Below are 11,137 nucleotides of genomic sequence, written 5' to 3' on the forward strand. Positions count from 1 at the left end.
CAAATGTTTTCAGGTTCAGTTCTACTGCGTGGCAAGTCTGGCAAGTGTCATCTACTATAGCCCCAGGATATATTATTATCATCATCATTGTTTAATGTCTGCTTTCTATGCTGGCATGGGTTAGATGGTTTGACTGAGAACTGGTAAGCTGGGAGGCTGCACCGGGCTCCAATCTGATCAGGCAGTGTTTCTACAGTTGGATGCCCTTCCTAACGCCAACCACTCTGAGAGTATAGTGGGTGCTTTTATGTGCCACTGGTACAGGGGGCAGTCAGGCAGCACTGGCATCAATCATGAGTACGATTTCATTTGACTCAATAGGTATTCTCGAGCACAGCATATTGCCCGATGATTGAAGGGTACTTTTAACGGACTGGTTATGCAACTTACTACCTTATTTTCCACTGAATGCCCCTTTAATTTCCCCTGTACACCCTTTCATATCTGGTAATAACCCCCCACCTTCCACTCACTATTGTTGTCTGTCATTCACTATTTCCACTCCTGTGCACCTCTGACTTTGTTCCTGACACTGTGCATCTCTCTCATCTTCAATACATATCATCTGTGCTGCCACTTATCACCCCTCTGATACACTCCACCTTCCCTCACCAAAGCTGATATTCACTATTGGGCATACCACCACTCATGTTCAACCAGGCAATGGTAGTGCCTTGAAGGGCTTTAGTGGAACAAATCGACCCCATTCCTTACCTTTTTAAATCTGGCATGTATCCTATTGGTCTCTTTTGCTAAACAACTAAGATATAGTAACATAAACAAACCAACACCAAGTTGTCTGGCAAAGGGGTCAGACACAAACATAAAGACACATGCAAATATATATATATACACTAGCACTATGACCCGGCGTTGCCGGGTCATAGTGCTAGTGCTAGTCAAGCATATTTGGTCTTTCATGAAAATCCCGCTCTTTTGTCATTCACTTGGTCTAACTCATCAATTATTCCCTGCATTTCTCAAATCAAAAAAGCATGCACGTTTCAAAGCCAAAACAATGAGAGAGACAATAATAATAGAAAGTAATGGAAGACAGTAATGGTAAGTACATATTTACTAGATTGAATGATGGATAAAGAGAGATAGGAGATGGCAATAGTGAGAATGTCAACAATGATTAGTCTTGGGGGAGAGGGAGTGATGGCTGGCAGTATGGAAAAGGAGATGCTAGGACATATTGGATCTGAAACAGATCCAAGGTAAACTTTTATAGAAAAATATTTTGATGTGAGAGAGAGAAGTAGAGATAAAGGTGGAGGTAGCAAGGTATTAAATATGGTCTGGTTCAATGACATCTCTTATTTAGCAGGAAACATATGTATATGAGAATGATGATGAAGATCATTTTATCTTAATCTCTCTCTCTCTCTCTATTTATCTAAAAGTAGCAAGGGTAGTTTTTCTACCTGGCCAACTCCTGTGAACTGTCCTACCCATACATGTATGGAAGATGGACATAAAATGATGATGATGATGATTTATCTACCCATAAGGCTCTGATGAAGATATGGGATATTACTCTGGCACTCTATCCTGGCTGTGCAGTTCCATATAGTTGAGATGGCTGTAGGCTAATGCATACGATTACATAACTTCTGTTCTTTTGTCATTTATTTATTAATAAATATCATGTTCTGCACTTATCCTCTGGTTCGTGTAAGAGCCTGGAGTAGAGTCCGTCAGTATATTCACACTGCCTCACTGCTGGAGCTTAGTAATACTGCCTTTGTACTTGGACTTCTAACAAGTGGTTATTAGTTCTGCTATAGCAAAGCAAAATTACACACACACACACATTAATACATACATGATCAACTTAAGTATACAAGTTTATGTTTTTTACAAGTTGATAATTAGTGATTTTAAATTACATCTTACTGTTGTTATTGTGCATACAAAATTGATTGATTGATTAATTGATTGTTTTTGTTGTTATTGTTTAGCCCCAAATTAACTCTGAATGAGCAGATCTTTGATGAAAAACATTCCAGCTGCAATCATCTATTTTTTTCTTTTGTTAAGTATTGTGTACCCTGAACTTAATTGTTCAATGTCTCTTCTCTCTTTCAGACTGTAGAATATGATTTGAAGGAGAATTTTTCACTGTCATTTCTAGCAGGCTGAACGATCACTAAGAGACTCTTTCATTAGATCAATATTATATATAGGTTAGATGGTTGGTTGATAAGATAATGGACTTGCTACACATAGATTTAGAATTCTCATAAACTACAAATACTTAGACATGTTTCTAAGCAAGAAACATTGATTTACATTGCCTCATTTTATATAACTGTCAAGAACAACTACCAGATTATTGTATTAGATTAGCCTTCTATCCAGGTGGTGGTTATCTCTCATCTGCTTACTACTGCAAGACCTGAACTAATCACCGGACTTCTAAAGTTTCTCAGACATTTGACATTTATATAAAAGAATGAAAGACAAAGAAAATCCAAGCAGTAGTTCACCTCAAGTTAAATGTTCAAAATGAAATCCTCAAAATCATTTGATTCAATGGTCTGCCAACTTTTCAGATCTAAACAAAGATATGATATTAGTTTAAAATTTTGGCACAAGGTCAGCAGTTTCAAGGGAGGGTTTGATTACATCGACCCCAGTGCTCAAGTGGTACTTATTTTATCAACTCGAAAGTGATGAAAGGCAAAGGTGACCCAAGCTGCATTTGAACTCAGAACATAAAGCTGGAAGACATGCCCACTAAGCATTTTGTTCAGTGTTGTAACAATTCTGCCAGCTTGCCAGTTTAAACAAAGATTTAATATTAGTTTTTTGTCACTAATCCAGGAAGTTCAGGGGAGGGGGTAAATCAATCACAACGACCCCAGTGCTCAACTGGTACTTATTTTATGGACCATGAAAGGATGAAAAGTAAAGTCGATCTCAGTGGAATTTGAACTCAGAATGTAGATGGACAAAATGTATCAGAAACCATTTATCATATATATTATCACATTTATTATATACATTATCACATATACATTATTCATTGATATGCTCACACTACATAGCTGAAGCTGTTGGATCAGCAACTGCAGAAGTAGAGGCACAATATGTTGTGTGACCTAATACTAGAAGTAAATTTCAAAGCACAACTCTCTTTCATTGAAATAGCTGAGATCACTTCCAAACATAACCTTTTTCTCATTAACAGTTTGTAAGAATAAGCTGTGTTAATGAAATGCAGCATTTATTTAATTATTTATTTACGTGCTTATTTATTTATTCTTTCTCTTCTGATGAAGTATTTTATTAACTCTTCTGTTGTTCTGAATCAAACTGAGATAATTCCTACAAAAAAAAAAAAAAAAGAAAAAATGCAAAAAAAAAAAAATCAATTAAATGTAACTATTTTTTCTGAAGAAACAAATAATAATAATAATAATAATAATAATAATAATAATAATAATAATAGTATCATTCTTCATCTTCTTTCCTATTTGCTTGCTACTTGGCTTTGTTTCTTGTTTTGAAAGTTTCTTCTGCATCTCTTCCTTGCACCAGTATGGGGCTTGATATTATAAAGCACCTCCTCCAATGACACAAAAGCAACAGCAGCAACAACAACAACATTGACATCAGAAACAACAACTATAACAGCATCAGCAACAATAACAATGACAACAACAACAACAGCAACATCAACAGTGGTCTCATTATATTGATAGTGATTATCCAGTGAATGGCTGCTGGTGACAGACTTACTCTTCTTTTGTATGATTCCAAGATTCCTCCTGGGTTTAGCAGAGGTGGGAGAGAACTGTGATTAGCTGTACAAGTCTCTGTGTGAACATGTGCATGTGTGTGCATGTGTGTGTGTGTGTGTGTGTGTGTACTTAGGCATTGTTCGGAGGGCCCGTGGTTGGATGCTTCTGGATTGTGCGAATGTATGGATATAGCTTTGACAGCATTAAGAGTGTGGGTGCAGGAGGGAGGTGTCACTGCGGATAGATCAACCTCACCGTACCTGCCACCTTACCTTGTACAGTTTTTATGCACCCACCAATCTTTACCAATTGTTTGTCTCTCTCACTCACACTCACACTCAGTCTCTCTGAGTTATGTGTGTGTGTGTGTGTGTGCGCGTGCACATGTGTGTATGAGTGCGCGTATGCACATGCATGTGAATGTGAGTGTGCATATGTGTGAATGTGTGTGGATACATACATACACACCACACATATATGTATATGTATGCATGTGTGTGTATATATGTATTTATACATACATATACATATATATATGCAAGCATAGTAGGGAAACCCTGTGCGTTTGTGAGAAAAGGTATGAAAGTTACAGTAAAACCTTCTATCTTTTGATGCAAATATATTAAGACATCTGTATTCTTTTATTCTTTTAGTTATTTCAGTCATTTGACTGCGGCCATACTGGAGCACTGCCTTTAGTCGAACAAATCAACTCCATAACTTATTCTTTGTAAGCCTAGTACTTATTATATCGGTCTCATTTGCTGAACTGCTAAGTTACGGGGCTGTAAACACACCAACATCAGTTGTCAAGCAATGGTGGGGGGGGGGGACAAATATAGACACACAAACACACTCACATATATATATATATGTATGACAGGCTTCTTTCAGTCTCTGTCTACCAAATCCACTAACAAGGCCCTGATCGGACCGAGGCTATTGTAGAAGACACTTGCTCAAGGTGCCACACAGTGGGACTGAACCCGAAACCATGTGGTTGTTAAGCAAGCTACTTACCACACAGCCACTCCTGTATACATACATCTAAAAACATACATACACATATGCCTGTGTGCATACACATATACACACATTGATACATGTCGATGCATTATTACATTAACACTGACACACACATATAATATCACATATACAATATTCATTGATATATTCACACTACTCAAAACCTCTCTAACACACATTGTCACTCACATACTGTCACTCCTGCTCGTAAACATTCACGCACATACATAACATATACACAGACATGTATACATTGTCTCACACGCACACACACCAAATATAATCTCCCACACTCACAATCACTTCAATTAGTAAACAAGTACATGAGTACATGGAAAATACATGCACTAAAGGTGAACTCTAAAATCAATCATGCATCAGGCATAGCTTGGTGAGAAGCTTGCTTCCCAACCACATGGTTCCAGGTTCAGTCCCACTGTGTTGCACCTTGGGCAAGTGTCTTTTACTATAGCCTTGGGCCGACCAATGCCTTGTAAGTGGATTTGGTAGTTGGATAATGAAAGAAGCCTGTTGTATATATATAATAGAGTGACCTTTATTTTTCAACTTTTTAAATGTTTAGCTCTCACCTCACCATCTTGTTCCAATTAAGAAAAAAAAAAACAATCTATGTAAAATTTTAGCTCAGTCGAACAACTGCAAGGCGACCCTCACCAACTTTCGCCCAGAAAGTAATTTTTTCAGATAAAAGTTTTTTATCTCTTATATAATTTTCTCTTAACCCTTTCGTTACCATATTTATTTTGAAATGCTCTGTGTTTCTTTCAATTATTTTAGATGTAACAAAGAATTTAGTAAAATAACTTAGTTATCATTAAGCTAGTGTTAGGAACATAAATTGTGATTAAGGTTTGGTGGAAGATTTTAATTCAGAACTTATGAAAACAAGATATTTGTACTACAGAGCCAGAGGCAGTTTCAGCTGGGTTGGTATCAAAAGGGTTAAATTAAAAACTTCTTCAGACTTATTCTTGGTAATAGAAGGATAAGTGACAATGAATATAATGGGAAAGGCAACTTGCAAAGTGGGAGACAGAGTGCAGGTATAGGGCAAACACCTATTTTTCACCGTCATCCAATCGATGGCCAGCCATGAACGAGTGGGGTTGTGTTGTGTTTGTCCGCTGAAAGAATTGTACAGCACCTAATGGTAGTGTTGAGAAATAAAATATTAAGAAATATACGTTGGTAATAAACAGTGAACTAATATGACCTGTCCATGTTTGTAAATATAAGTTAATTTATTTGTAATAACTTGTAAGCTCTCATTCATTTTGTTATGGACCATTATATCATAGATCTTCCCCTGTTGTATTGGTAGCCCTGACAAAGTTGTAATACCATGTTTATAACCTCTCCATCTTTATAATGATATATGCTTTGTATACTTATTATCAATGCCTTAGAATAAAATTTAGAGAAGCGAAGTGAAATTTGATGACGGGCACGAGCACCATACGAGCGTGATCATTGACAGTGCAGCTAACCGGCTTCTGTGCCAGTGGAACATAAAAGGCACCATTCGAGTGTGATCGATACCAGTGTCGCCTTACTGGCACTTGTGCCCCGTGCTAGTAGGGTGCTAAGAGCACCATCCAAGCATGATCGTTGCCACAGCGGCTAACTGGCTTCCGTGCTGGTGGCATGTAAGAGGCACCATTCGAGCGGGATCGTTACCAGCATCGCCTTACTGGCACCTGTGCCATTGGCATGTGTAAAAAGATTTGAGCAAGGTCATTGCCAGTACCGCCTGACTGGCCCCCGTGCCGATGGCACATAAAAGCACCCACTACACTCTCAGAGTGGTTGGCGTTAGGAAGGGCATCCAGCTGTAGAAACTCTGCCAGATCAAGATTGGAGCCTGGTGCAGCCATCTGGTTTACCAGCCCTCAGTCAAACCATCCAACCCATGCTAGCATGGAAAGCGGACGTTAAACGATAATGATTATGATGATGATGAGACACACAGAAATACAGTACAAATTTGACCTAAATGACTATCAAGAATTAGTGTTGCACTGGGATAGATATCTGCTCCCAGCACTCGCAGGCATTGAAAAGGTTGATAGACTGGCAATGATAGTAACTTTTCAAGGCAAGAAGCAATTGTTGGGAGTCCCTGAAATTCCAACAACTCAGGAGAACAGCAAGTCATGGCTGTTTACCAAGCAGTGGAGAAGTGGGGTATAACCGATAAAATTCAAGATCTTTGCTGTGATACAACAGCAAGCAACACAGATCGAGTGAATGGTGGCAGTACAAATCTAGAAAAGTTGTTCAATTGCGACCTGTTGTACTTCCTTTGCCGTCATCACATTTTTGAGTTATTAGGAGCTGTTTTGACAACTGATGGATGCAACTTCTGGTCCAGACATGGCATTTTCCAAAAGATTTAGAGAACACTGGACGAAACTCAACAAGAAATTTTACATAACTAGTAGCAATGAAGTGCTTGATGATGTCCACTCTACCATTCTTGGATTTTTTGAATACCAGCTCTCTATGCAGAAACAACAGCGAAATGATTACTGAGAACTGTTGGAGTTAAAGATGATCTTTCTTGTCAGCATTCTGAAGAATGGGGTATCGTTTCGTACACCAGGACTGTAAGTCATGCTAGGTGGATGTCAAAAGTAATTTACACATTCAAGATATATCTGTTTCAAGAACAATTTCAGTTACCTCCTGGGGAGAAGAACTCTTTAAGAAGAATATGTATTTTTCTTGCTCAAGTGTATGTTCGAGCCTGGTTTCTGTCATCAGAAGTAATTAAAGCACCTTATCATGATTTTCTATTCATGTATCAACTGATAAATTATCAGAATATTGATCCAGAAATTAGTAAGGCTGCTGCGAAAAAATTCTCCATTCATTTCTGGTACTTAGCTCTTGAAACTGTGGCTCTGTCCATGTTTGATGACAATGTTCCAACAGAGGTGAAAGCAAATATTTCTCAAGTTATATTAGAAGCAGACAAAGGTAAAGAAGAGGAAGAAGAAAAAAATCAACTGAAGAGGTACATTCTGCACTAAAATAACTTTTCTTCCTTTACAAACATCGAGTTCTCATCTTTTGTAGCTCCTGGTACAAAAACTTTCTTCATGAGATTTTCTATCAGCACTGATTTCCTCGACGAAGACCCTTCAACATGGAAGAATGATCCTAGTTACAAAAGTGGACTTGAAAATCTTGAGAAGACAGTTGTGAATGATGTTGCAGAAAGAGATGTCAAATTCATTCAGGATTATAACATTCTCACAAACAATGAAACTGAGAAACAGTTTGTTTACAGATCATTACCAAAAACCATAAGACAGACTCAACTGCCATAAATTTCTCTCTTATGCAAAAATAATGTTCAATATTCAGTGTTCATATTGTTTTGGGGTCAATAGAAATTATTGCTGTAAATAAAAATGCATTTCTCTTATAGAAGTTGTGTGATTTATTAAGAAAACCTAATATTTCTTAAGTTTTTCATCTTATTTCAGGAATTTTTCAAATCAGCTATTGGTAAATTTGATTCAGAACGTTTTTAAACATCTGTTCGGGTTGCCTGGATATGTCCACATAAATTTCTCAAAGAAAAAAAAAAAGAAAATGGTGGAGAAAGGGAACAGTATACTGCTTTTGAAACAATATGTTGTGTATACTATGTTCCAACTTCAAGGTATTTGAGGGTCGCCTAGCAGTTGTCTAATTAAGCTGAAATTTTGCATACCCTGTTATTTTGCTTATTGGAACAGGATTGAGAGGAGCAAATTATAACTTTCAAAAAGTTACCTATATGCTGAGGGCCACTCTAATATATATATATATATATATATATATATATATATAATGTATATATTTATGTGTTTGTGTTTGCTCTCCCACCATCACTTGACGACCAATGCTGGTATTTATGTCCCTGTAACTTAGAGGTTCAACAAAAAGAAACCGATAGAATAAGTACTATCCTTACAAAGAATAAGACCTGGGATCAATTTCTTTGACTAAAATCCTTTAAGGCAGTGCTCCAACATGGCCACAGTCAAATGACTGAAACAAGTAAAAGATAATATATAGGTGGGTGTGTGTGTGTGTATCTATCTATCTACTTATACTCATATATATATATACTAGCAATATTGCCCGGCTTAACAGGGATTTCAGGGGAGTGTTTCAGGGAGTCGCTGGCGATGTATCGTGATGATCAAAAATCCGGCCTACTAAAATTTGGTTAAAGTGATTCAAACTGCAGACTCAACGCAAAATGGTCACATTTAATTCAAAGCATTAAAAATGTTATGAAAACAATTGGTATGTATTCACAAAGTCCAAACGATTAATACGAAAAAACCCTCCAGGCTACATTCCGAAAATTCATTTCTTTGCCGAATTTCTACAATGTTTACGGCGATTTGTTTTTATATCTTGATTTGTTATTTTTCATGCAATTTATGCATGCTTGCACATGTGGTGAACACAGTTCACGTCAAACAGCTGACTGAGTAAAGTTCACTATTCAATACATGGGATAAGGCCTTAACAAACACATTATCAAGTTTTGCACTTGCGAGATGAATTTCGGAACAGAAATAGCGCAGTTCAATTTTCATTTGCCTAAACTTTAAGTGACCTATTTTTGGTGGTTCTACGATTTGTTGGCTAGGAGGAGATGTGCTGGGAAGTTAAACACACAGACACAGAAGTTGAGTTTTATATATATAGATATCATCATCATCGTCGTTTAACGTCCGTTTTCCATGTTAGCATGTGACCATTTTGCGTTGAGTCTGCAGTTTGAATCACTTTAACCAAATTTTCAGTTCAACCGTTCAGTTAAACAGTTCAACCGGGGTCTGGGAAGCCAGGAGGCTGCACTAGGCTCCAGTCTGATCTGGCAGTGTTTCTATAGCTGGATGCCCTTCCTAACGCCAACTACTCCGTAAATGTAGTGGGTGCTTTTTACGTGCCACTGGTACAGAAGCCACGATGGCCTTCTTTCAGTTTCCATCAACCAAATCCACACACAAAGCTTTGGTTGGCCCGAGGCTATAGTAGAAGACACTTGCCCATGGTGCCACACAGTGGGACTGAACCAGGAACTATGTGGTTGAGCAGCAAGCTTCTTACCACACAGCTATGCTTGCACCTATATAATATTAATATAACATTTTCATGAGTCCTGTCATATCTGTAAGCCCTGTAGCATGTAAAAAGCATCCACTACACTCTTGGAGTGGTTGGCATTAGGAAAGGCTTCCAGCTGTAGAAACCATGCCAAATCAGATTGGAACGTGGTGCAGCTCCCCAGCTTAACAGTTTTCAGTCAAACTGTCCAACCCATGCCATGATGGAAAGCAGATGTTAAATGTTGATGATGATACACATGTATTTGTGTGCTCATGTGAATGTGGGTGTGTGAGTGACAGTTGTAAATGAGCCTCATCACTATCATACTAGTGGTGTCATTTGTTTCCAATCTTCCATGAAAACATGTCAGGCCATATGAGGAAATATCAAATGCTTGGAAATAGGTGAGGGTTGATGACAGGAAAGGTATTCAGCTGTAAAAAATCTGCTTCACTGAATTCCATCTGACATATGCAAGCAGCATGGAAAAAATGGATATTTAACAAGGCTTTATTCAATGATGATGATGATGATTATGATATATTCTCTTTTACTCATTTCAGTAATCTAGGCAGTCCCAATTGTTGGAGACTATCTAGAAACGTCGTAGTGGAAAATATTAACCCCAGCATATATTTTAAACACAAACAGTTTTTTCTTTTTTTTATTTTTCAACGTTGGTTCAGTCCCACTGCGTGGCACCTTGGGCAAGTGTCTTCTACTATAGCCTCGGGCCGATGAAAGCCTTGTGAGTGGATTTGGTAGATGGAAACTGAAAAGAAGCCCGTCGTATATATGTATACTTATGCTGGTGCCATGTAAAATGCACCCAGTACACTCTGTAAAGTGGTTGGCATTAGCAAGGGCATCCAGTTGCAGAAACCAAGCTAAAACAGACTATGGAACCTGGTGCAGAGCTCCAGCTTGCCAGTTCCTGTCAACCCGTCCAACCCATGCCAGCATGGAAAAAACTGATGTTAAATGATGATGATGATGATGATGAATGTTACCAATCCACCAATTATCTGAATTTAAAATATGTATGATGATGATGATGGTGTGTGTGTGTGTTTTTATCCATCTGCCTGTTTATATCTCAACCTATATTAGATAAATTTATGTCTTCTAAACCAAACTATATTATGCATTAAACTATCTCTGTGATTTCATCCAACCCATTTTTAGCTTGCATTTTCATTTTTTTCCCATTATTTGCCTGACAT

The sequence above is a fragment of the Octopus sinensis genome, linkage group LG1 (genome assembly GCF_006345805.1).
Source record: "Octopus sinensis linkage group LG1, ASM634580v1, whole genome shotgun sequence".
Taxonomy (NCBI): domain Eukaryota; kingdom Metazoa; phylum Mollusca; class Cephalopoda; order Octopoda; family Octopodidae; genus Octopus; species Octopus sinensis.